Raw genomic sequence first — 23,156 nt, forward strand, 5'->3', positions numbered from 1 at the left:
GCCACTGCACATCCACGCTGCCTTGTCCAGCTTCTTTAATCTCGATTCAGTTTCCAGGTGCTGCCACTTCACAGCGGAGTTGCTCAGCGTGGTTGCAGGCTCTCAGGCTGATGCCCTCTGCACCCCACGATTCCTGGAAGAATCCCTTCAGTGTGCCAGGCTCCTTGCGGGTCACAAGCTCCCTGGGGTTAGGCCATAGGCCCCTCTGCCCTCTGGGACGGACTCCAACAGACTCTCAGAGGAACCCCTTCTTCAGTGTGACACCCGCTCTCAAGGACCATGAGCACCCTGTCTTGGGAAGAACTCATTCAGCGTCAGCCTCCTTGTGGGTCACTTGTTTCTGGGGGTTGGGCCCTCGGCCCCTCCACTTTCTGGGACCGACTCCAACAGATTCCCAGGAGTAACCCCTGCTCGAGTGTGGCACCCCCTCTCGAGAACCACGACCACAGTTGCTTGGGTTTGGCCGCAGGCCCCTCCGCCTTGGGAAACTGCACCTCACTGCCCGTCAGCACACCTGGGTCTCACAGGCCCCTCTTCTTCTTCTGTGGCACCTGTCACTTTCTACTGGATGCTCCATCCTCGGGGTGCAGAACATCCCACTGCTGACACCAGTGTGATGGGGTTCTGGGGTCCCCCAAGCTGTGCACCCTGTCCGCAGGCAGGAGAGTCTCTCACTCCGCAGGAAAACAGCGGGTTTATTAGCCAACAGGACACAGCATCGTACAGAGGAGTCAGTACAGCAGGCAGAGACAGCCAGTCCCATCCATGTTGAGGAAAGGAGGCCCCGAGGGGCCCCCAGAGCTGGGGCCTGGCCCCCTCCTTTGTCTCTCTCTCCCTCAGCCCAGACTCACTGCTTCCAACTCCCAGTTCCAATTCAAACCCCTCAGGCTCCACCTCCTCCTTTGTCTACAGTACAAAGGTGTTACCTGGTCATCAGGGTTACCCTCAGCAGGAGCCTCACACCCTCTGTGAGCCACTCACACACACACAGAGGTATCCCCCACTCCATCACACCTAGTGTCTGAGAACCTCGCCATTGTTAATGGCCTTACCCCACTTGTTACCCTGGGGAAGGAAGCATCCCAACGGGGAGCTGAAGCCCAGAGAGGCTAAGTGACTGGCCCAAGGTCACACAGATGCAGTAGCAGAGCCAGGGACTGAAGGCTGGTCGCCTGCAGTACCCTGACTCCTGAGCTGTCCTTCCCTTCTAGGCACCCCAAAATGGGCAAGGGGTCAGAGCTGAACGTCAGCTGGGTTTTGATTTCTGAGTTAATTAGCCACCCGCCCTGGGTGAGCTGGGGCTCCCTGAGCGTAGCGGTCTGACAGCAGCTCAGCAAGGGCTCTGAAACAGAGGGGGGCCACTGGACACTATGGAAACAATGGCATTGGCCCGCAGGGACACGCTGGCGGGTGCAGGGCGGAGCGGGGCCCGCACAAGGCCCTGCCCGGCAGTCCCCGAGCGCCGCTTTCCGTGGCCACTGGCTGTGGACAAAGGGTCTTCAGAGGGCGCGTGCAGAGCAGAGCGCCTCCCGGAGGCTGGCAGGCCAAAGCCAAGCTGCTCAGGGCGGAGCTGAGTCAGCACGGAGGAAAGGAACCCGGTGCTGGACGGAGGCAACATCTATCATTTGACTGACTGACCGACTCCTGGGGTGGAGGCCACAGGCTGCTGAGCTGCGCAGAGCTCGGATTCTCCCCAGCCAGCAGTGCATGTGCGTGGGTGGGGACGCCTTCTCCGGGGCTTTGCAGACCACCCTGGGGGCAGAGGGCGCAGGAGACCTGCTGTGTCTCTGGAGAGCCCCAGCCAGCCAGGCCCTGCTCTGTGCCAGGCCAGGAGTCGGGGCGCAGCTGTTAAATACGCCCCTGCCAGCTCTCAGGGACCTGCGGGGAGCGTCCTGCCAACAGCTCTGTGTTCCCCGGCTCCAGCCTGGCCTGGGGGCCTCCTGCCACACAACTGCAGCCCCAGGCTACCTGCCTGCCCTATGGTAACCATAGCAACTGCATCCTTCTCTGCCCCATCCCAGCCTGGTGGTCTGGCGCCAGCAGAGTCCCTTGGGCTGGCAGGCTCCTGCTGGCCTGGCTGGCCTGCCTGGGCTCCCTGGAGCCTGGGCCCTGCGCTGTGGCAGGCCAGGCTGTGGACGCCACCGCGGTGGCTGGCTGGGCTGCCCTGCGGCGCTGGCCAAACAAGCAAGGTCAGGTGCAGGCTGCCAGCTCAGCGCTTCGCTCCTGCTGCACAAAGGGCCGCTGTGACGTCTGACTGCCCCTTTTGTGTGCCACTAAGCAGGGAAAGGGGCCAGACAAAGCACCCTGTCAGCGCCACCTGGCCGGCCCATTGTGCTGCCGCGGCTCTGGAGTCGGGCCTCTTCCCCCAGACCAGGGGTGCACAAGGGCCCCAGCTCTCCCAGACAGCCTTGCCAGAGGCTTTGGCCAAGGGAGGGAGCCTGGCAGGAACTGGTCCCTCCACACCATTCCCCACAGAGCCCCAAACGCACAAACCCAGCACCAGCAGGGACGTTCCCAGGGCAGGGGGGGCTGCCCCGGCCCCCTACGTGTCCTCCAGGGTCTGTCCTTACACTGCCCAACTGGGGTCTGTCCCCAGCTGCAACACCCTCCTTGGGTCTTCCCTGCAAGGGCGGAGCCCTGAGCCCTCCCCACCCAGCCCTGGCGCCGCTGACCTCTGAACGATGTCTCGGATGCAGCAGGGTGGGGTCCCCTCTCCGGGAGCGGGGCCGGGGGCCCTGCAGGGGAGTGCTCTGGAGCAGGGCCGCTCCCGCACGCCTTGGCTCAGGCTTTTGCCTGAAGGCACAATGCAGCCTCCAGGGAGCTGGTGCTGCTGCATGGCACCAGCGTCACTCGCTCTGCCGGTCCGTCTGCAGCAGCAACGCCCAGGGACACACTCTGCCCATTCCCCAAGCGCCTGGCAGACAGTGGCGCCGGCTCACTGGGTCTGATGGCCAGAAGGGCGCAGTCGGACCTCCCCGGGCCAAAGACCCACGCCCAGGGATTCCTGCATTGAGCCCCTCTCCTCCCTCCCGGTGACGGCGTTCCCTTCTGAAGGGCCTCCTGCCTGGAGCGAGGACGTCACAGGGCAGACGCCCTGGGGAGACCATCTCCCGTGTATCCCCCCTTTGGTCTGGCTGGTCAGCGGCTGGCATTCGGCCCGGTTCTGCTTCCTGCTGCTCACACGCAGGGGGTCTGCAGTGAGAAATCTCTCCCGGGTAGGTCCTAATCGACCACCCTTCACATGGCGTCTCTCCCCCAAAGCAGCGCCTGGGAGCCTAAGCCCTCCTGGCAGCAGTGAACCCCGGGCTGAACCCTCCTCCCGGCTGCTGCAGGTGCTTGTGAAAGCTCATCACCCTCCTCCTTACTCAGGGGCTTCTCCCAGCCCAGCCGACCTAGGGACCGATACATGCTCCAGGGCCTTCTCCTCCGGTTGCTGTGCGGCTGGGGTGTGCCCACTTGGCCGTCCCTACGCGTGGTGAGCAGCGCCGCCCGCCTGCCCGCCCTCGGCCCGGCCCGGGCAGGAGAGGAAAGCGCTGCTCGGGGGGAAAGGCTGGTGGAGGCTGTCCGTAGCACCTCTGCGCCGTATTTCCAGCAGCACCAGGGCTCCCCCAGAAACAGCCCAGGAAGCGGCCAGTTCAGCTGCAGTTTCAAGTCGCCTCTAAGTGCCGGCAGACTTGGCCACCTGCCCTGGGATACGCTCGCGCCCTGGTCCCATCAGCGCCGCACGCCTGACAGCAACACGGTGGGCGCTGGGGCTGCAGCTGACCTCGGGCGAGCGCAAAGGGACCCGTGTGGTGGTGCCATACAGTGAGTGGCCACTGGAGGGACAGCTAAGCCCAGAAGTGAGCGGGTCTGTCTGGGCCCAGGCCGGCTGCTGGTATACAAGCCCAGGTGGCCTCTGACCTTTCTGACTGCAGAGCTCCGGCCCTACAGGAGCTGTCAGGGCCTCCGAGCCTGCAGCCAGCCAGGCAGATGCAGGGAGAGTGTGGGGTGGGGTGGGGTGAAGGGAGGGAACTTTCCCGCCTCAGCTCGGGGGTGCTGGACACTGGCTATTCAGCCTGCAGCAGTCAGGGGTTCAGCAGAACGACCGGGAGCTGTGGAGGTCACTGGGCAGATTGATGGGGCTGTGCTGGGGGAACGGTGGGAAGCGAACCACTCTGTGTACAGGGGCTGTGGTCCTCTGACCCACTGGCCGCTGGGCTCTGTAGCCAAAGTCAGAGGCTGTCCCTGGGAGGCAGAGGAGTCTCTCCCTACGGTGCTTGTCTGTCCTCATGTTCCCCAACTGTCCTGCTCTGCCTGTCAGCCATCGGCTGTCACTGGGAAGGGGCCTGTGCTTGGTGCTTGTACTGCCCTGTGCATGTGGGGGCCTGGTCCCTGAGCAGGGCGCCTAGGTGCCAGCCCCATGCAAACAGGAACCAACCACCATGGCCTGGAGGGGGCAGGAAAGGAGCCTGCAAAGCCCGTGCGAGGCACAGGTAGGGGTCGGGGAGTGGCCCTGGGAGCTGGGGTCTCCCCTACTTTGTGTCCCATCACCAAACAGCTCCGAGGAGCAGGGCCAGGAATCAGCCCTCCCCGTCTCAGCCTCTGGATCCCAGCAGCAGCCCCTCCACGCTGGGCTTGCACCATTTGCAGCTCTCCAAACCAAGCCAGCTGCGGCTCCGCTGGCCCTGCTCCTACCCAGCCTCTGACGCCAGCTCCCTCTGGCCTCCTGCCACTGCTGCCTGCACCCCAACCCTGCAGGGACAAAAGGGAAGCGCAGCAGGCCATGCTGACAAAGGCAGGCAGCTGGGTCGTGATCCCCTCCCCCACCGCAGGCTTTACACGTGGAGATGCACCTCCCTGGCAGCGGCAGGGGACCCGCAGAGGTCCTGCCCCCCCCGCACTCACAGCAGGACCAAGCACCATCCCTCATGCATTTTTTTTAATCTATTTGCCCCAGATCCCTAACTGGCCCCTCCAGGGCTGAGCTCCCCACCCTGGGGTTAGCAGGCCAATGCCTGAACCACTGAGCTACCCCTCCCACACGCTTTTGGGGAGGGTGTGCGGGACGGGCAGCCCCAGCTGTGGGGTGCCCGGCGGGAGGCAGGGGGAGGAAAAGCAGCAGCCCCACGGCTGGGAGGCTGCTGCAGCTGGGAGGCTACTGGTGGTCTGGGGCACCCCACACACCAGTGGGCTCCCAGCTGCAGGGGTTCACCCACCCCCATGGCTGGGGTTCCCACAGCTCGGGCTGCTGGCAGGGCTCTGCATCCCAGCCACAGGGCTACCAGAATCTCCCCCCACCGATGGAGTTCCCACGGCTGGGAGCCAGCTGAGGCATTGAGCCCAGGCGGCAGCCCCAGACCTGGGGACGTGACAAGTTGAAAAGTGTCCAGCAGGAGATGGGACTTGTAGTGGGAATTCAGGACATTCGGCAACCCTAGTGCAGCCCTGGGGGCAGTGCCGGGCTGGGCCCCCGGCTCTCTGCAGCATGGACGTGGCTCTGCTCCTGGGGCCAGGCCACCATGATGAGATGGAACGAGCTATTGACTGGGCACCTGCCGTGTGGCCGTTTGCCGGCCTCTCCCTCTCCTGGTATCCGAGAGCAGGGTGAGGGACGGGCAAGCACAGCCCCAGATCCAGGAGTGAGCCGACGCTGCGGCAAAAGGAGAAACGTTGCGATTGCACACGCAGGTTGAACCTCTCGTCCGGCACCTGCGGGACCTGACTGGTGCCGAAGGGGAGAATTTGCTGGACCACGGGAGGTCAATGCTGGCCAGCACATCACCCACATGTCCACGGCTTACAGGCTCTTACAAGACACGTCGGGTAAATTGCAGGTAAGTAACAGCACTGAACACCGAGCGCCAGGGCTGACGGCTGGGAACAAACTGCATTGGACTGTGGGGAACTTGGCTGCACCCCTGCTGAGTGGTTGTCTGGCGGACACTGCCGGACGAGGGCAACTCGACCTGCACAGAACTTGCCTCTCTGCTGAGGCTGCAGCCCCTCTGGGAGCCTGGGGTCCTGGTCGCAGCAGCAACCGCAGGCCCGAGCCCTGGTTTAACAGCTGACTCAGAAATGACCTTCCTGGGTTCCCCTGCCCGCTCGCAGTGCTCCCAGGAGGACGGCAGTGGCGGGTGCCCAGGGTGCTTCTCCAGGCTGGAGACGCCGGCGTGGCACAGGCTCATGTGGGGAAGAGGGTGGCTGACTTGTACTTTTCACTCCCACAGCAGGCTGGTAATGGGGGGCAGGAGCAAAGTCCCCCCTTCAGTTCACACAGCGCCAGGCCCCTTCCTCACTGCTCAGCCAACTGACGCTCAGGTGCCGGCACAAGGGGCTGCACCACCGGCTGGAAGCTGGGGCCTCGCGGGTCACAGACACACAGGGACTGGTGTGTCCTCCCGCCCAGCCGCAAGCCCAGCCTTGTCCTCTGCAGAGGCCCCTGCTGCCCTGAGCCGGCCTCCAGCTTCCCTGCCCGGCCCGGCCCTGGGGCGGGTCAGTTGTCAGACAGAGGTTAAACCTCTGGCAGCCGCCTGGGGGTGGATAAGGGCAGGCTATGGCCCATCCCCACTTGTTACTCGCTGGAAGCGAAGAGAGCAGCTCCGGCTCCTCCTGCCGAGTCAGTGCTCGTGGAGAGCCTCCAGGGAGAGGGGAGTTCAGTGCTCGTGGAGAGCCTCCAGGGAGAGGGGAGTGCAGCGCGCCGAGGGCTGAGAGGTGAGTTTGCAGCTGCCAGGTATGAGGGGCCTGGGGCTGGCAGTTCTCGCAGTAACTCGCCCTGCTCTCTAAGGCCCGGGTTGGGCTGGTGGAGGCTGTTGGAGCTCCCTGGCCTGCCCAAACCATGCCCACGTGCAGAAGGCTGGCACTAAAGCCGGGGACCTGGGCGCATGCCGCTCGTGTCTAGGTATGATGTCCCTGCAGCACAGGTGGGGCTGGGCCTCCTCTGCCTTTGTGTGGCACCCACCCACTGGCCTGGCAACAGGGGAGAGCTGCCAGCCCAGCGTGGTCCGTCGGGGCACAGACAGCAGGCCTGAGAAATCGGGACACGTCTGCGGGGAGGGGACTAGCTGCAGAGCCCCTAATACTGGGTCACCCCAGTGCCATGGGCAGTGACGCAGCCCGTCTGGCGCTGTGAGGCTGGCCCGTGCCCCCCCACTGGCACTCTCCCGTGCCCAGCAGAGTGTTCTGTGCCGGGGCTGCGTTTGCTGTTCTGGCGGATTCCAGTGGCTGGCCAGCTGAAAAGAAGGGCTGAGCCCGCTGTACATGCGTGTCTGCAAACCCTGGCCAGTGAACGTATGAGCGGTGCTTGGCCACTCCCCAAGCAGCCCCAGCAAAGGCAGCCTCCCCTCACAGCCAGCGGGGACACGAAGGGCCTTCCGTACACTGCACCTGTCAGCTTTATTTCACACTCCTTCTCGGCAAGGCACTGCCAGCCCTGCCCCTGCTCTGGAAGGGGCTGCTGCCCTGTGTCTCTCTCAGCAGGGTTTTACGAGAGTTTGGGTGGAAAGAAGACAACCCAGCAGGCCTGGAGCACATTAAGGACTAACAGAATAATTTACTAGGTGCTGAGCTTTCCTGGGGCAGACCCACTTCTGCAGATCTGGAAATAGAACTGGGTCTGCCCCACGAAGGCTCAGCACCTAATACGTGGTCTTCTTAGGCTTTGAAGTGCCACAGGTCTACTGGTTTGTGTTGTGGAGTTCCAGCCTGACACGGCACCTCTCTGTGACTAGGCAGAAAGAGGGGGAGTCAAAGGCTGCCCCGCTGGTTAGCAGAGTGCCCACAGCTAGGGTTTGCTTCTATGGGCGGTGCACAGCCGCACATGCCCCAGTGCCCGGAGAGATTTTATTCCGCACATGGGTGGGAAAGCTTAGCGGTAACAGTGGTGGCACCATTCTTTGTGAGCATCTGAACTGTACGAATCCACCTGAACGCCCTCCTGACAGCCGCATCTTGCTCCCCAGCGACCTTCCCAGCACTCCCGGCTCAGGGCATCGTCCGGTCGATCGGTTCAGCCTCTGCGCCTCCCGACGCACTGAGCCCAAAGTGTTTCTTTGCTCCACCCAGGCTGGGGGTAAATTCCTTCCTCCTGGACCGTACTGCTCAGCATCTGCCAGCTGGGTGAGAACAGGGGAGGAGCAAAGGATGGACAGTCTGAACCACCAGCTCATCGGCGCAGGGCTGGGCCCCCACGTGGGGGAGCGGGAGCTGTTGGGAAATGCGTGTGACCAAGGATTAGCAGCAATTGCCATTGAAACCTGCTGGTGATAACGCCAGCCCCATCTCCTCTCCAGGCCCAGTGTTAACGGCGCTACGCAGACACCTCCGTGCCGCGCTGGATGGTGCGCCGGCACGTCGATGCCTTGCTCGCTGGCTCTCCGAACTTGCTGATCATCCGCCTCTGGCTCTGTCGCTCCACACTGGCCCCCCGCAGAGGGCTGCTTGGCTGGGTGGCTGCCCAGCACCCCTCCGATGGGAAGACAGAGTGGACAGCTCCGCTCATTCGTCAAAGCCTTCTGGTCAAGTGGCCAGACTACCAGCATTCCCAGTTTACCTGCACGGCAGTGTCACAGTGGGGGTCCCCATACCCTGCCCCACCTGCAGGCAGAGGCGACTCACCCAGCAGGGAGAACAGGAGGTTATCAGGTGACAGGGACACAGCACAGAACAGACGGGTCAGCACCGGGACCAGAAGCTGTCAGCACCACCCATCCTGGGGAGAGGGGCCCAGAGGAGTCCCCTAGGCAAGAGGGTGCAGCAAAGCCTGGCAGGCAGTGAGTTATTGGGAAACAGTCTCAGTCGGGGAGCCGGATTAGCCTGGAGAGGCACAAGAAACAAGCAGACCTGGAGCACCTTAAAGACTAACGCTTGTATTTGTTTATTGGGTGAGGAGCTTTTGTGCGTGAGACCCATTTCACCAGACTGATGAGTCTGAGGAAGGGGGTGTGACCCACAGGAAGCTCCCCACCTAATCATGAAAGAAATAAATGTGTTAGTCTTTACGGCACTGCAGGACTGCAAGAGAAGTGCCAACCGGAAATCCTGTACCTCACGGGCACTGGAGCCAAGGGCTGCTGTAGCACCTCACAACCTCTTGCTCCAGCACCCGGGGTGTGTTGCCTTTGTTCCAAGCTCAGACTGGCTTTCTGTGCTGCGCACTTCTTGCCTGGTGGATCTGGGTGTGCTTTACACCAGGGGAGAGCCAACTTTTCCAGTCGGGCCCCACTTCTCATCCCTGCAGTCAGCAGGTGCCTCCCCACCCACCTGGCTATTGCCATCCAAAGTGATGGACATTTTGGTTATGTTCGTATGAAAACACCCCGAAACCCTTTTGGCGCGTGTAAGAAAATCAGTCCGTAGCCCATAGAAATGTTACGAGTCGGCACAGAAATGTGCACACGCAGGCACCAAAATGGTAACATATTCCAGTATTTGTAATGGGATGCATGATCCTGACACCAGCAGCCGATCGTGCTGCTTCCCCTTACAAAACTGCACACCTCCGGGGGGGCCACCCCTAAATTTGCACACCCTTGATTTACACAGAGCTCAGGGACCCCAGCCCTACACTGCAGCCACCTCTGGTGAAGAGCACAGCAGCTGTATGCGACAGGACAGCTATACTATCATAGAAGGAGAAGCATCTGTCAATCCATCCATCCACCTGCTACACCCCAGCCAGGTCCCAATCCTGGGCTGCCAGGGTGTCCCTGGGGCTGGAGCTGCTTCCCCCGGCCCTGACCCCGGCTGGGTCCTCAGGGCTGGGGCTGCCAGCATGCTTGTGACTTGGTAACTGCCGCAAAGGGGCAGCCCCTTCTAGTAAAGAATAAATACCCTGTCTGGTTGGAAGGAGAAAGGGTTGTTCCAGTTCCCTTACCTGTCCTCTGCAGGGGGGCTCTGCAACCCCCATCCCCCTTGTATCTGAGCCAGGCTGATGGGGGTGGCTATGGCTGGTGGCAGAGCGGCTGTGCAGGGATGCATGCACAAGGCTGGCAGGTGTGTGTGCGTGTGCGCGTGCGCGTGCAAGGGCGGGTGGGTGTGTAAGCCTGGTATGTGTACAAGGTAGTGCAGGAAAGGCAGGTGATGGAGTGGGTGTGCTAGGCAGAAGTGTGATGGGAGCCCAGTGCTGAGCATAGGTGAGTGTGCAGGGGGAGGTGTGCCCAGGAGGGCGGAAGGCCAGGAGTGGGTGTGCGGGGAGGGCTGCCTGAGGCAGACCTTGCACGGCGGTGGGCGCAGCGCGTGTGCAAGGCCGCGTGTGATCGGCCGAGCGAGGCAGCGCGCAGGGCCGGGCTGGCAGGACGAGTGTGCCAGAGGTGCGCGAGGCGGCGCGCTGCGTGCCGCGGGAGGGCGTGCACGGCGGGCGCGGGGTGAGTGTGCAAGCGGCGGGGGCGGGGCCAAGCCGGGCCACTCCCCGCCCCCCGCCGTGCGCCGGCCCCGGGCCGAGCCGAGCCGGGCCCCGCTCCCAAGCCGAGCCGAGGCGTCGCGGCCGAGCTGCGGGCTCCGGCGGCCGCTGAGCGCTGGAGGCCGGACGCGCCAGGTACCGGGCCGGGCCCAGCCGGGGCGGCGGCTGTCAGCGCGGGGGAGGGGGCGTGGGCTGGGGGCCCCCCCCTTGGGGGGGGTGAGGGAGTGGGGGCCCCCCGTGCGGGGGTGGGGGCGGGGGCGAGGGCGAGGGCGGGGCTCCTCCGTGCGCGCCTGCGGTGGGGAGGGGTAACCTTGCGTGCCCCCCACGTGTTTGTCGGTTCTCCTGGGTGTCTGCCCCCCGGGAGTGTATGGCTCCTCCCCGCGGCGCGGTGGGGTGGGGGGCCCCATGTACACTGTGACACGCGCACAGGGGTGGGGGGTCATGGTGGGGGATGGGGTGTGTGTGTGTGTGTGTGAGAGAGAGAGACACCCCGACTTGCGAGTCATGGGTGGGATGAGCATTTGGCCCGCTGGGCCACCCCCCCGTGGTTTGGGTGGGTGTGGGGTCTGTGCTGTGTGCCAGGGGTGGGGTGCTGGGCTCTGGCAGCCAGGTGGGGGGGGAGAGGTCATCCTTGCTGTGCCCCCCTGTGGTCTCCAGGAGCGTGGGGTTCTGGGCAGTGCTTCATTTGTGCTAGGGCTGAGCCTGGCACATCTAGGCTTGGCAGCGCACAGGCCTGGCACCTCCCGTTGCTGCATTACTTATGCATGGAAGAAAAATGCTGGAGCCTCAGTGCCTCTTTCTAAGCCCTGGGTCAGGCTGCGCGCATATTTCCTGGGTGGCTGCAGCACAGGGTTTTGCATGGGAGCCCATTATCTCAGCCCCCCGTTAACTCTCTGGCTGCCAGAGGCAGCCTACCTTCCCCCAATGCCCTGAAGAGCAGCAGCTGTCTGGCACCTGGTCCCCCTTTCTCTCTGGCTGGACAAAACAATGGGGGAGGCAGGGAGGGAGGGAGCTTTGCTTTGCTTTGCTTTGCTTTCTCAGGCCGCTGAGCTGCTTTGCTACATTGAAGCAAGATGTTGGAGGGGTAATTGGGCCAATCTTGGGGAATACTCGGCCTGCGGTTCCAGTCCCCAACTATCACACCCGGCTTCCCTGCGCTGCTGTTACTGCTTAGTGCTTGCCTGCTGGCTGCCTCGCTCAGTCCAAGGTAGGCAAATCCTTGTGTGTAATGAAACAATTCACCCCAGCCTAGGACTTCCTGTGCTCCTCCCAGTAGCCCTGGCACGGCTGGCTTGCACCACACCGACTGGTAGTGCCGGTCTTACTCCTGCTGCAGTAGAAGTGCCAGTGACCGTGCCGGTGCCACGGCTCATTAGAGCCACTTGCCTAGCTGGGTGAGGCGGATGCGATAAGGGGGAATATGTGCAGTGGCCTGTAACCCTTGCGCTGCTGCAGGGCTCTGACTTCTGGCCTACTAGCCAGACAGCAGCCAGAAGTATCGCTGGGGATGGCTGAGGGGTGCTGTGCCTGCCTGCCTGCCGTGCAGAGGGCCACTGTGGGTTAACTTGCATAGGGCAGAATATATACTGTACTAGCAAACGCCTGCTGAGGGGCTCAGACGCTCTGTGGCTTCAGGCGGTTACGTGAGATGTAAATTAGCTGGTCAACTAAATGTCGGACAGTGACCTAAAAAATAGTTGTGACTGAAATACTTTGGGAAGGGCAGGGGCTGTGTTTGGGGTGGGGGAGCTTGGAATTCCCTCTCTCAGATGCAGCTGAGATGCCTCAAGCTGTGGGGGGAGGGGTGTGTTTTAAAAAAAATTTAAGGGCACTTTTCTTAGCTGAGGAGCCAGGCACAAGCTAACTTCTGAAGGAGCTGTGTGACACAGGTCAGCCGGTTCCTGGGCTGGAAACAAGGCATGCAATGTCACTGTTGGGTAGTATCACAGAGATAGCTGTGCTAGTCTATACACTACCAAAACAAACAAGCAGTCCAGTAGCACTTTAAAGGCTAACAAAATAATTTATTAGGTGATGAGCTTTCGTGGGACAGAACCACTTTTTCAGACCATAGCCAGACCAGAACAGACTCAATATTTAAGGCACAGAGAACCAAAAAGAATAATCAAGGTTGACAAATCAGAAAAATATTATCAAGGTGAGTGAATCAGGGAGTAGAGGGGCAGAAGGTGGGGGCTGCCTTAAATATGCGTCTGTTCTGGTCTGGTTATGAGCTGAAGAAGTGGGTCTGTCCCATGAAAGCTCATCACCTACCAAATTATTTTGTCAGACTTTAAAGTGCTACTGGACTGCTTGTTTGTTTTCAGTGTCACTGTTGTATCTGTAGGGTCTACTTCAAACAAAGCCTTGAACTTTGAACAATAGTGAACTCCTCCCTCTGCAATTTACCTTTGTTTGCCAGGTTGATTGTGTTTGCTCTGGCCTTGCAGGGTTCCATTTGCTCACCCCTTCAGCTTAAGGTGTCAGAAATGCGTTCTAGCTGCAGATCTTTCATCAGGACACCTGGCCATGGGACTGAATCATAGCTCCTCCTGTGGGAGGAGAACTGAAACCTTAGCGTGGAGGATGGGTGACTTCCTTGTAAACTCTAACCTGCCTTCTCCCCCCCGCACACCCCACAGGCAGGCTCCCAGCTTGTGCTGTGTTAAATGCTGTCAAATAATTGCTCTCAATTTCTCTCCCACCCGAAACCAAACCCTGTGCTGAATAATTCCTCTGCGATGTGCGTGTTGTAATTAGGATTCTGTCTTTGCCGCCGCCTTTGTTACAAAACTGCCCTTGTTTATGCTGACACAGGTATTGCTAACAGGACCTGGGTGCAGAGGATGGGTTATGGCTGGTAGGGCTCTCAGCAGGGTGGAGTGCAGATGTGCAAATGCTGTGGAAACCCTTCCATGCTCTGCCTCCGGTTCAGAGGGGGGAGCTTTCTTGGGCGTTTTGCCGATGGCAGCTTACGCCCAAATAAACATTAGCTGGAAGTGCCGCCACAGACCTCCTTTGTTTCTGCAGATACCGACTATCAGGGCGACCACCCCGATACACTTCAGAGGGGGAAGCTTCAGCCTGAGGATGGTTGTGCTTGTTTGTTTTTGTCTCCTTCGTGGGAGCGGGACTGTTTATCTGCACTAACAGCAGCAGAAAGGAGCACGTTAATCAGCTGGGCTGCTTCCTTCACTGCCCCCATGTTGCCTGCTGGAGGGCAAGCTCACCGCAGGACCAGTGGCGGTTGCAGAATGCCCTGCCAGCTCCTTTTATGTGGGGCTTGGCTGGAAGGGAGTCTCTCGGCTGGGCTCCTCTGGGCACACCTGTGTGGTGAGGCAGACCTGAGTTACTCCTGGAGACTGGCTGTGGGTACGGGGAAATAGTGCTTTGCAATTGCTCTTCCTGTTGCAGGGAAGCACTTAATTCTGATTTCCTTACACTAGTCCAGTGAACCTGCTGCCGCTAGTGATTGGACCTGAGCGCTCTGAACGCATCCTAGACACTGGTACAAGTAGTGACAGGCACCGCCTGTCTGTACTGCACTTCCCTGTCTCTTTGGCTTGCTCATGGAAACAGCACTTGGGCTGTGCTGGTAAGAGCCCGAGCTCCTGATTGCACAGCTTAAACTGATTTTAAAACGGATTTGAATCTGTGCAAACCCCTGTGTAGACACTTCGCTTGTGCTGGTTTCATAGTGGCTTATTCCTGTTTAGTGAGAGAGAGAGAGCAGATAGGGTCCTCTCGTTCGACACACAATGCAACCAGAGTCCAGAGCACAGAGCGTGAACCGTTTTGTTACCGAGCCAGAAAGAAAGACTAGCAACAAAGTGATGCTCCAAGGTCCTTTTGTTACCAGTGTGCTGAACAGGAATGTGCTACGTTGGAGGGAAGGAGTTGCCTAGAGTGAGGAATCTCCATGGGGCAGCTTCCCCCTGAAGGGCCAAGGCTTTTGGATGTTTCCGTGTTAAGCTGCAGTTTATCCAAACTAGAACAGTGGGCCTGCCGGGGACTGGGTGGGTGGTAAAGTCAGGAAGGGCCTTAAGGATGTTTCACCTCTGGGGTCCAGGCTGACTTGTGTCTGGGAGCCATTCCCAGTGGACAGTTGTTGGGTAGTTCTTGTGAAGGGAGCTGGTGGCTCTCACTGTCCATCCTGGTGAAGCGGGAGATGTCACAAAACCTGCGGTTGCAGTTGATGCTGCTGTTGGTGCTCTGGGTGGGAAGGTCAGGGACTGGTGGGAGGTCCCAGCCGGGCAGAGCTGACGCACTGGGGGCCAGGGAACGTGTTCTGTGGGAGGACTTGCCCTGCGGCTAGAGATGGTTCAGGCGCTGGGGTTGTGGGTGCAGTAGTGAATTTGCTCTTTCCTGGGCCGTGTTGGGGGAGGAAGACCCAGCCCTACGTCAGCACTCAGGCGTGACGGGACTCGGGGCGGTAAGGAGATGGGTGGAAGGACAAGTCCCCAGCCCCAAAGGGCGGAAGAAGACCCCCAGCACGCCGCAGTACCAAAGGGGGCCTGGGAGCGGCTTGGGTACTGCAGGGGCTCAGGGTGCGTAGTGTGAGCTCTGCAGGGCCTTTGTTAATTGCCAGGTGGCCCTGGGCAGCCGGGGAGGGGCAGAGAGATGCTGAGGAGGAGGGAGAGTCTGGGGCGGGGCAGGGCAGGGTGGGGCCGGGCCAAGCTGAGTGGTGAAGGTCTGTGGCACTGCTGCCGTTTGTCAGTCCGGCGGCCTGCAGCATTCCAGAGGGAGCAGCGGTTGAGTGGTTATTTGCACCCCCCTGGGGTGGAGCTCACTGGGATCAGGAGTGCGCTGGCCACTCCTTGCTGTGCCCTCCCGCTGGGGACAAGCGATTCCTTGCCGTGCACCTTGGTCTCTCTTCGGTACCTTGGATAAGGGGCTTTGAGATGTGGGCCTGAGCCTGGGGGGGTCTGACATGGAGCTCCCCTTCCCCTCCATCCCTTGTCAGTCCCACGCACCCCCGGGCCAGGCTCTGGCCTGCCATCTCCTCTCCTCCCCAGGGATCGCCCTGAGGGGTGCCGTGGCCTCGACACGCCTGGGGCCAGCCGAGCTCTGTGGGATGCGGCGTGAGGATGCACTCGCAGCGTCGGTGTGTGAAGCGCAGCAGCCAGGGCGTCTTTTTCTGCAGGCGGCCTGGGCTTTGCACTGGTGCTGGCGCACGAGAGCTGGGTGAAAATCAGCTCTGCGGGAGGTCTCTGCTTGGCCAGTTGTCTCTCTACACCCGTGCCCAGGGTGCTCCGCAGCCTGACTGCACGCGCGGCTGGTCTCAGTTTCCCTTTGGAATGAGTGTGGCTTCCTCCCCGGCTAACCGCCCAACAGCCTGGGGAGTTCCTGGCAGCAGCGTGGCTGTAGCAGCCAGGACGGTTTACCTAGATCAGGGCCTCTGAGGGCAGGTTGCCAGAACCCCAGGGGCTGCAACCTGTTTGTATAGAAAGGTCTGAAGTTAGAGGGAGAGGTGTAGGTTAGATATTAGGAAAAACTACTTCACCAGGAGGGTGGTGAAGCGCTGGAATGCGTTGCCTAGAGAGGCGGTACATTCTCCAGCCCTAGAGGTGTTTCAGTCCTGGCTGGACAAGGTGCTGGCTGGGATGACTTAGTGGGGGTTGATCCTGCTTGAAGCAGGGGGCTGGACTAGATGACCTCCTGAGGTCTCGTCCAGCCCTAGGATTCTCTGAACAAACGGCTGTCGCTCTCTTCTTCTTCGCAAAGGTGCAGCTGGGCCCAGCGTGGCGTCAGAAGAACCTGGACACGTGGGGCTCAGTCCTGTGGGCTCCCCCCCACGCGAAGAGAAGGGTGCAAGAATCAGACTCACAGAACACTAGAACTGGGTGGGACCTCAAGAGGTCATCGCGTCCAGTTCTCTGCCCTCTCGGCCGGGCCAGGGACCACCTAGGTCATCCCTGTTAGATGTGTATCCAGCCTCTTCTTAAATATTTCCAGCGATGGAGGTTCTGCAGCCACCCAAGGCATTTTATTCCAGCACTTAACTACCCTGAGAGTTAGGACGCTTTTCCTACTGTCCACCCTAAACCTCCCTTGCTGCAGTGTAAGCCCACTGCTTCTTTCTCTGGCATCAGAGGGCAAGGAGACCAAGTTTTTCTCCCTCCTCTTTGTAACCCTCTTTAGGTGCGTGAAAGCTGTGAGTGTGACCCCTCTCAGCCTTCTCTTTGCCAGGCTAAACAAACCCAGTTCTTGTAACCTTCTCTCCTAGGTTGTATTTTCTAGACCTTTAACCGTTTTCGTTGCTTTTCTCTGGACCTTCTCCAGTTTCTCCACATCTTTCTACAATGTGGGGCCCAGAGCTGGACACAGCGCTCCAGGGGAGGTCCGGTCAGAGGGCTGCATTCTCTCCTGGGGCTGCTCTTTGGCCGTGCTGCCCCAGTGCTGGGTCCATTTGAACAGGGCTTGTAGCCAGGAGCCGCCCGCCCCGTGCGTTCTAGCAGCCGTGTGCAGGCGCCCTTGGTGCTCAGCTCCCTGCCTTTTGTGAGTACTTGGGGGTTAGGTTGGGCGTGTGCAGCTTGTTCTGTGAATTGGCAGCGCTGGCTGATTGGCAGCCCTGACTTCCCCGTCTCGTGGGGATACAAAGGCTGGAGTGGCGCGTGCGCACCGGGGGAGGGAGCAGGTGGCGTCTCCTCTGGCAGACTGTGCCCTGTGGTGGCTTTGCCTGTCTCAGCCACCCCAGCTGTACCTGGCGCCTGTGCTATGCTAAGGGCTGGCTGGGGAGCATCCGAGAGGGAGGGCTGGCTGTTTCCGAAGGAGGCTCTGTGCTACCCGAGGGTGTGTCTCCCTGCGGTGTGATGGCAGCGGTGGTCCACAGGAGCTGGTGATGGGTGGTCCAAGGCCGGCGTCCCTTCTTCCCTTGTTGCTCTCTGTCCTGTTAGAGCCCCGCGTGCCTCTCTCTTGTGCTGCTGTCAGGAGCTTTTCCACCTGGGCCTCTGCAGCGGGAGTGGCTGGCAGGTGGGGGCCCTTCTGTGCGCTTATGCCCCTTGCCTGGGCTGTGTTCTGGGTGAGCCTCGCTGCCCCCAATCCCCTCTGCAGCACATTGGCTGTTGCAGGCTGAGCTGATGAGCTTCCCTTGCTGGGGCTGCGACTCCGCCGGGCAGGCACAGTGACTGCTGAACGCAGAACTCCAGCAGCGCGCCGGGTGCAGAAAGCAGGGCCTGCTCCGAGGAGATGAGCGGGGGCTCAGCAACTCGTGAACACCCTGTGGCTCTGGGTGAGCGGAGGCCCAGAGCGCTCAGGGCAGAACAGTGTCTTTGCTTCTGCCGGACAAGCCTCCGAGGTTCACGCCCTGTGCATGGCAGCGCCTGCCTCGGCCGAGGTGGGGCTGCGACCCAAGTGCCTGGAGAGGCTGTGTCTCCTGTCCGCCTGGCTGCTGCTCCTGTCCCAAGGCATTGCTCAGCGTGAGGAGGAGGAAGAATGCAGGGCTGGGTCAGGGGGTCGGCTCTGCTCCTGCAGAAGTCAGGCCTGGAAACCAAGAGGCAGGCGTTGAGGCTGGGAGCGAAGACGGGGGTGAGTCCTGCAGCTGAGTGCAGGTTTCCCCTGCTGCGGCTGGCCAGGCGAAAGGACGCCTAGCAGGAAGGATGGGCTGGTGGCTGTGCTGGTGGCAGGCAAGGGAGAGCAGGGCGCACGGAGCAGGAGCTCTCCACTGTCGTGTTTCAGCCGAGCTGCGTAGGACAGCTCAGCGCTTGGGCGGCCGCCCAGCAGAGCAACCCAGCGTGCAGTTCTACGGGAGGGGCACGTAAGAAAACCTGCTCGGCCTGTGGGTGGAGGAAGTTAGAGGGAGCCCTGGTTCGGGAGCTGGGTGAGCGGGACTGCGCCGGAGCCAAGAGCTGCCAGCTTCTGTTCCTAGCGCTGCCACTGAGAGGCTGCCTGAGTTTGGGAAGTCCCTTCCTTTTCCTGTGCTGCCCCATTTTGCTCGGCAAAGGGGGCAGGCAATGCTGGGGCCACAGAGCGGTGTCTGCGCTGGGTCCGTGGGCCATTTAATGGCCTGTCCCCCCCACCCCGCGCTGGGTCCTAGAGCCCAGCTCCAGCCTCAGCCTGGATGTCTGCACCACCGGTCTATCCCCAGCCCGAGTCCCTTGTGCTGAGTCGGCTGGCCCCGGCCAGCCTTGGGCATGTCACTGCAGTGGAGACATGCTGCTGCAGATTGGTTAGTTCAGGAACATGGGAACGGCCCCCGGCTCACACCAGAGGTCGTCGACCTCACCTCCAGGCCTGCACCAGAGGTCGGGAGAGCGCACAGGGGGTAGGCAGGGGGGAACTTGCCCCTGGGGGGTTTCCTCCTGAGCCCCTGGCTCGTGCCCAGAAGCAGGAGGGGGTCTGGCTTTGCACAGATGTGCTGAGTGGGACTTGTAGGACAGGCTGAGGCTGTAGTGGGGGGGGTGACCTAGTGTTGTCAGAGGCGGTGAGCCTGCCGGGTAAGTGCGAGGGGGCCAGTGGAGGGACGAACTGGGGGAGGTGAGATCATATTTTGCACCAGCTAGTGTTGGCGAGAGCGCCGGGACCTCTCGTGCCGCGCGTGGGAAGAGCGCTTACCTCAGCGGGCAGGCGGCAGCGTCAGAAGCAGGCAGGAGCTCCTCCAAGTGTGCTGTGAGCAGTCTCTGTTCTGTGAGCCCCGGCTCTCCAGGGTCAGCCCTTCCTTGGCCTGCGTGTTCCTGCCCAGGCCGAGCGCGGCCTGGCAAGGCGCCTTTGGCTGCGGTGTGCCGGGAGGACCACTCCCCATGGTGAGCCACAGACGCTGCCAGGGTGGGGAGGAGTCGTCGGGGTGAGAGGAGAGGCCCCTTCTCTTGCAGAAGCTGGGCCAGGCTGACGGTTGGGGAGGTGCCTCTTCCCTTGGCCACTCTGTGCTTTGCTGCTGCTGGCTGGGGGCTTAGGTCCCATGGTGTAACCCAGGCCCCTGCCTGGCCCACCTGGGGGTGCCATGAGAGCGGGGACTTGTGAGTTGCTCCCCGGGATGCCTGAGCTGGGTACAAGGGCCAGGGCTGCACAAGCTGAGCCTGCGGGACAGGAGGTGCGTGAGGAGATGGGGCAGGAGGGTGGTCCTGTGGGTCCCTTTGGAAGTGCTTTGCTCTGACATGGGGCTGGGTCGATCTGGACTGAGCAGCCACATCTCCCTGGGGTCTGGGCGGAGGGAGCGACCGGGGGGCGATGGGTAGTGGAGGGTTTGGAGCCGGGTGGCTGCTCAGGGGCCGGCACAGTTGGCCTGGGGGTGAGCGTGATGGGGTGTGCCGGGGCAGGCAGGTTTGTATATCCCGCCCCGCCGGGCGGCTGTGTCTCCTGACTAGCCCCCTGTGCATAAGCTGTGTGTGCTGCCCCTGTGGCTGTCAGGTGTCCGGCATGGGCGGCTGGGCGCCCCCACAGGCTGCACCTCGCTACGCTAGAACCCCAGATTGCAGCTGCTCTCCTGCGAGCCAGGGCGCGGCCGGTGCGGGCGACCTCGGAGGTCAGTGGTGCTGTGGGCAAGCGGGGGAGGAATGGCGGCGCCTGCCAGGCGCTCTCACCAGCAGGCAGAGCAGGGGAAGGAGCTGGCACCCGGGGTGCGCACGTGCAAAGCGGCTGGGTGTCAAATCCAGCAGAGTGCAGCCCTTAAATGCCCCCCTGCTGCCCAGCCGGGGTCTGTGGGGGCAGACAGCGGCTGGTGGAGGTGCCAGTGCTAGGACGCTGGGCTGGGTGAACGCAGTGATGAGGACAAGGTATGTATTTTGGCTCCCGCTGCCCTGCAGCATGTGATGAGTTCTTGTGGGTCTTTGCCAGGCTCCACATGCCCTTGCTGGTGGTCCTGGGCTCTGTGTGCCCATCAAGTGCCCATGTGGCTGGCCTGTGTCAGGAGGCACTGGCTCCGTCCCTGGGCGCATGCCATGGCAGAGCCTGGCAGCTGGAGCTCCCCGGTGTCGAGCTGTGGCTTCCGCTTGCCTCATCCCAGCTTTCCCGGAGTCTTCCCACCTGTGATCTGTGTACTCCCTGGGCCCAAGGGCAAGGGTTCAGAGGTGGCTAATTAGCCCCTGCAGACAGGGATGGTGTCTCCCCATCTGTTTACCTGGCAGGGAACACGCCACCTGTGCACCTAACTCAGAGCTGAGCAGGCTGGAGTCACTTGTGCGGCCTGTCCACGTCTGCAGGGGTGTGGCTGAAGTGCTCCGGGTGAGGACAAGCCCTTCCGTCGCGGCCGGTGTCAGCAGTCTGAGGGTCTCGTACACTCTCGGAACACTGGCACTGGAAGGGACCCTTCCACAGGGGCTGGTCCCCCACCTGGCCTTCAGGAAGACGCTGATAAAAACAAAGCAGCAGCCAAGGAGCACTTTGCAGACTGACAGAATAATTTATTTAAATTCAGATCTGCAGAAGTGGGTCTGTCCCACGAAAGCTCCTCACCTAGTAGGTTATTTTGTTAGTTTTTGAGGTGCTACAGGACTGCTTGTTTGTGTTGCTGGAATACAGCCTAACACGGCGTGTCTGGCACTATTCAGGAAGACGCTGAGTACTTCAGTAAGAGGACGGCCTTGAGATTCCACACTCCTGGCTTTCCTTCCAGCTTTGCCACCACTCGGGGCAATTCCTGTCTCTGCACTGTGCCTCGGCCTGTGAAATGGGTCTGCCAGTAGCTGTCCCCAGGAAGGCAGTGCTGCTTGATGGTAGTACTGGGGGAGGCATGGAAGGCAGTCTGGAGGGCCAAGCTGCTGCTCTTCAGCGTTGACCCAGCATTGATTGAGCTTGCTGGGCCTGTTGCTGTCTCCTCGCTGTCAGGCGGGCACCGAGGTTTGGTGCTGTGCGATAGCTGTGCCCGGAAATGGGGCTGAAATCCTGGTGCTTTCTTTGTCCCTTCCTCAGGCACCGACTGTCCCCGTCTCAGCATGGTGTGTGGCCAGCACACCTCACAGCTCCCATACAGCCAGAGGAGGGAGCTCGGGAGCCCAGCACATCTGGGGGGTTGTCCTACCCAAACTGTGTCTGTCTGTCTGAGTGTGAGAGCTGCCTGACTGCTCAGAGAGCCGCTGTTTACTGGGTGGTGGGGGGTGTTGTACCCGCGCCAGCACCTGCTGGCTTGGTGGGCAGTAGCTGTTTGCTTTTGCCAGCAAAGCACATGGTGGAGTTCGGAGTGTCCCTGGCCAGGGTTTGTGTCCCCTACCTGACCGCAAGGGGCGTGACCGCGCGCTGTGTGCATCTCGGGGGTCGTCTGGGCTTCCTCTTGGCTGTGGGCCGAAATCGCTCAGCCCTCTCGGCCCCGAACATCAGTGGTACGTCAGCGTCCGGTGCCAGCAGGGCTGTTGGCCAAACTCCCCATCAAGGGTAGGAGAACTGTCCCTGTTCTCACAGCGTCTCCCTGCCCACGCCTGGGGCAGCCCGGGGCTGGAGCTGGAGCTCGGGCGAGGGCTCTTGCTTCGAGCTGGGCTTAGGAGTGAGCCAGGATCTTCATGTGCCTGTCTCGTCTCTGCAGCTAGCGGGGCGCCTCTCCGGTGAGGGAGACGCAGCTGAATGAAAGAGCGACTGTTCCTGGAGGTCGCCTGTCAGCGTCACGGGTTCTGCGCTGCAGGGGCTAATTTTAGACACTCAGCACTGTCTCAGAGGGACGCGAGTTTCCAGAACCTTTCTTGGTGTAATGACTCCGACTTCTCCGTACAGGCCATGTTTCCACAGGTCCCTGTGGGGAGCTGCCACTATTAGCCCAGGACCCCTTTGCCTGGGTCCCTGGGGGAAGGGCCTCAGAGCCCAGCAGTTGTGGCGGAGGGAAGGAGGTGCTGCTGCTGCCTGCTGCAAGGTCCCAGGCGCTCTGAGTGAGACAGCCAGGCTCCTACAGCTGCAGCAAAGCCAGCCTGGGCCGTGTGCAGCCCACGGTTCCCGCAACTTGTGGGATGTTACCTGTGCCGAGGGGCACGCGAGTGTGCACCGCCGGAAGAAGCACAGCGCTCTGCTAACCAGCTGGCCGGCACTTGACTCTCTCCTGTGCGGCCGCACAAGCCCCCAGCTTCCCGAGAGCTCTGGTGCTGTCCTGGGTCGGGGAGGGGGTCTGTGAGCTAAGCCCTGGAGTCAGCCAGACCACTGAAAAGCAGTTTCCCCTTCCCGTTGTGAGAGCTGTATTCCCCGGTGGGCGATGGCCTGCCTGGCCTAAGGCACAGCAGGTGGTCGCGGCATGGGACCTTAGAGGTCAGTGGTGCTCTCTGTTGTAGGCAGCAGTGGAGGAAGCTCAGGTTGGGACAGGGACGAGGGCAGGAGATGGGGGGCGGACAGGTACAGGGACGGGGACGGGGTTAGGGATGGACGGGTACTGGGGCGGGGACAGACAGAGATGGGGGTGGGGGATGGACAGGTACCGGGGCAGGGGCAGGAGAAGGTGGGCAGACAGGGACGGGGGTGGGGGATGGACAGGTACCGGGGCAGGGGCAGGAGAAGGGGGGCAGACAGGGACAGGGGTGGGGGGTGGACAGGTACCAGGGCGGGGGCAGGAGAAGGGGGGCAGACAGGGACGGGGATGGGGGATGGACAGGTACTGGGACGGGGGTGGGGGGTGGACAGGTACAGGGACGGGAGCAGGAGATGGGGGGGCGGACAGGGACAAGGGTGAGGGGTGGACAGGTACTGGGATGGGTGTGGGGGACGGACAGGTACCGGGGTGGGGGGCGGACAGGTACCGGGGTGGGGGAAGGGGGGCAGACAGGGACGGGGCTGGGGGACGGACAGGTACCAGGGCGGGGGTGGGGGAAGGGGGGCAGACAGGTACCGGGGTGGGGGGCGGACAGGTACCAGGGCGGGGGTGGGGGAAGGG

The 23,156-nt window shown here is 61.6% G+C and overlaps 1 protein-coding gene across 11 annotated transcripts in view; it reads left to right on the top strand.

Annotated features, from left to right (window-relative positions):
* Positions 1 to 10,400: 10,400 nt before the first annotated feature.
* MYO18A (myosin XVIIIA) overlaps positions 10,401 to 23,156 on the top strand; it is a 106,482-nt gene continuing 93,726 nt past the window's right edge. For all 11 annotated transcript variants that reach the window (XM_075013408.1, XM_075013409.1, XM_075013410.1 and 8 more), the window contains exon 1: positions 10,401 to 10,513. The gene's annotated coding sequence lies outside the window, so the exon portion shown is untranslated. The remainder of the gene's footprint in view (positions 10,514 to 23,156) is intronic.

The sequence above is a fragment of the Carettochelys insculpta genome, chromosome 19, assembly GCF_033958435.1.
Source record: "Carettochelys insculpta isolate YL-2023 chromosome 19, ASM3395843v1, whole genome shotgun sequence".
Lineage (NCBI taxonomy): Eukaryota > Metazoa > Chordata > Testudines > Carettochelyidae > Carettochelys > Carettochelys insculpta.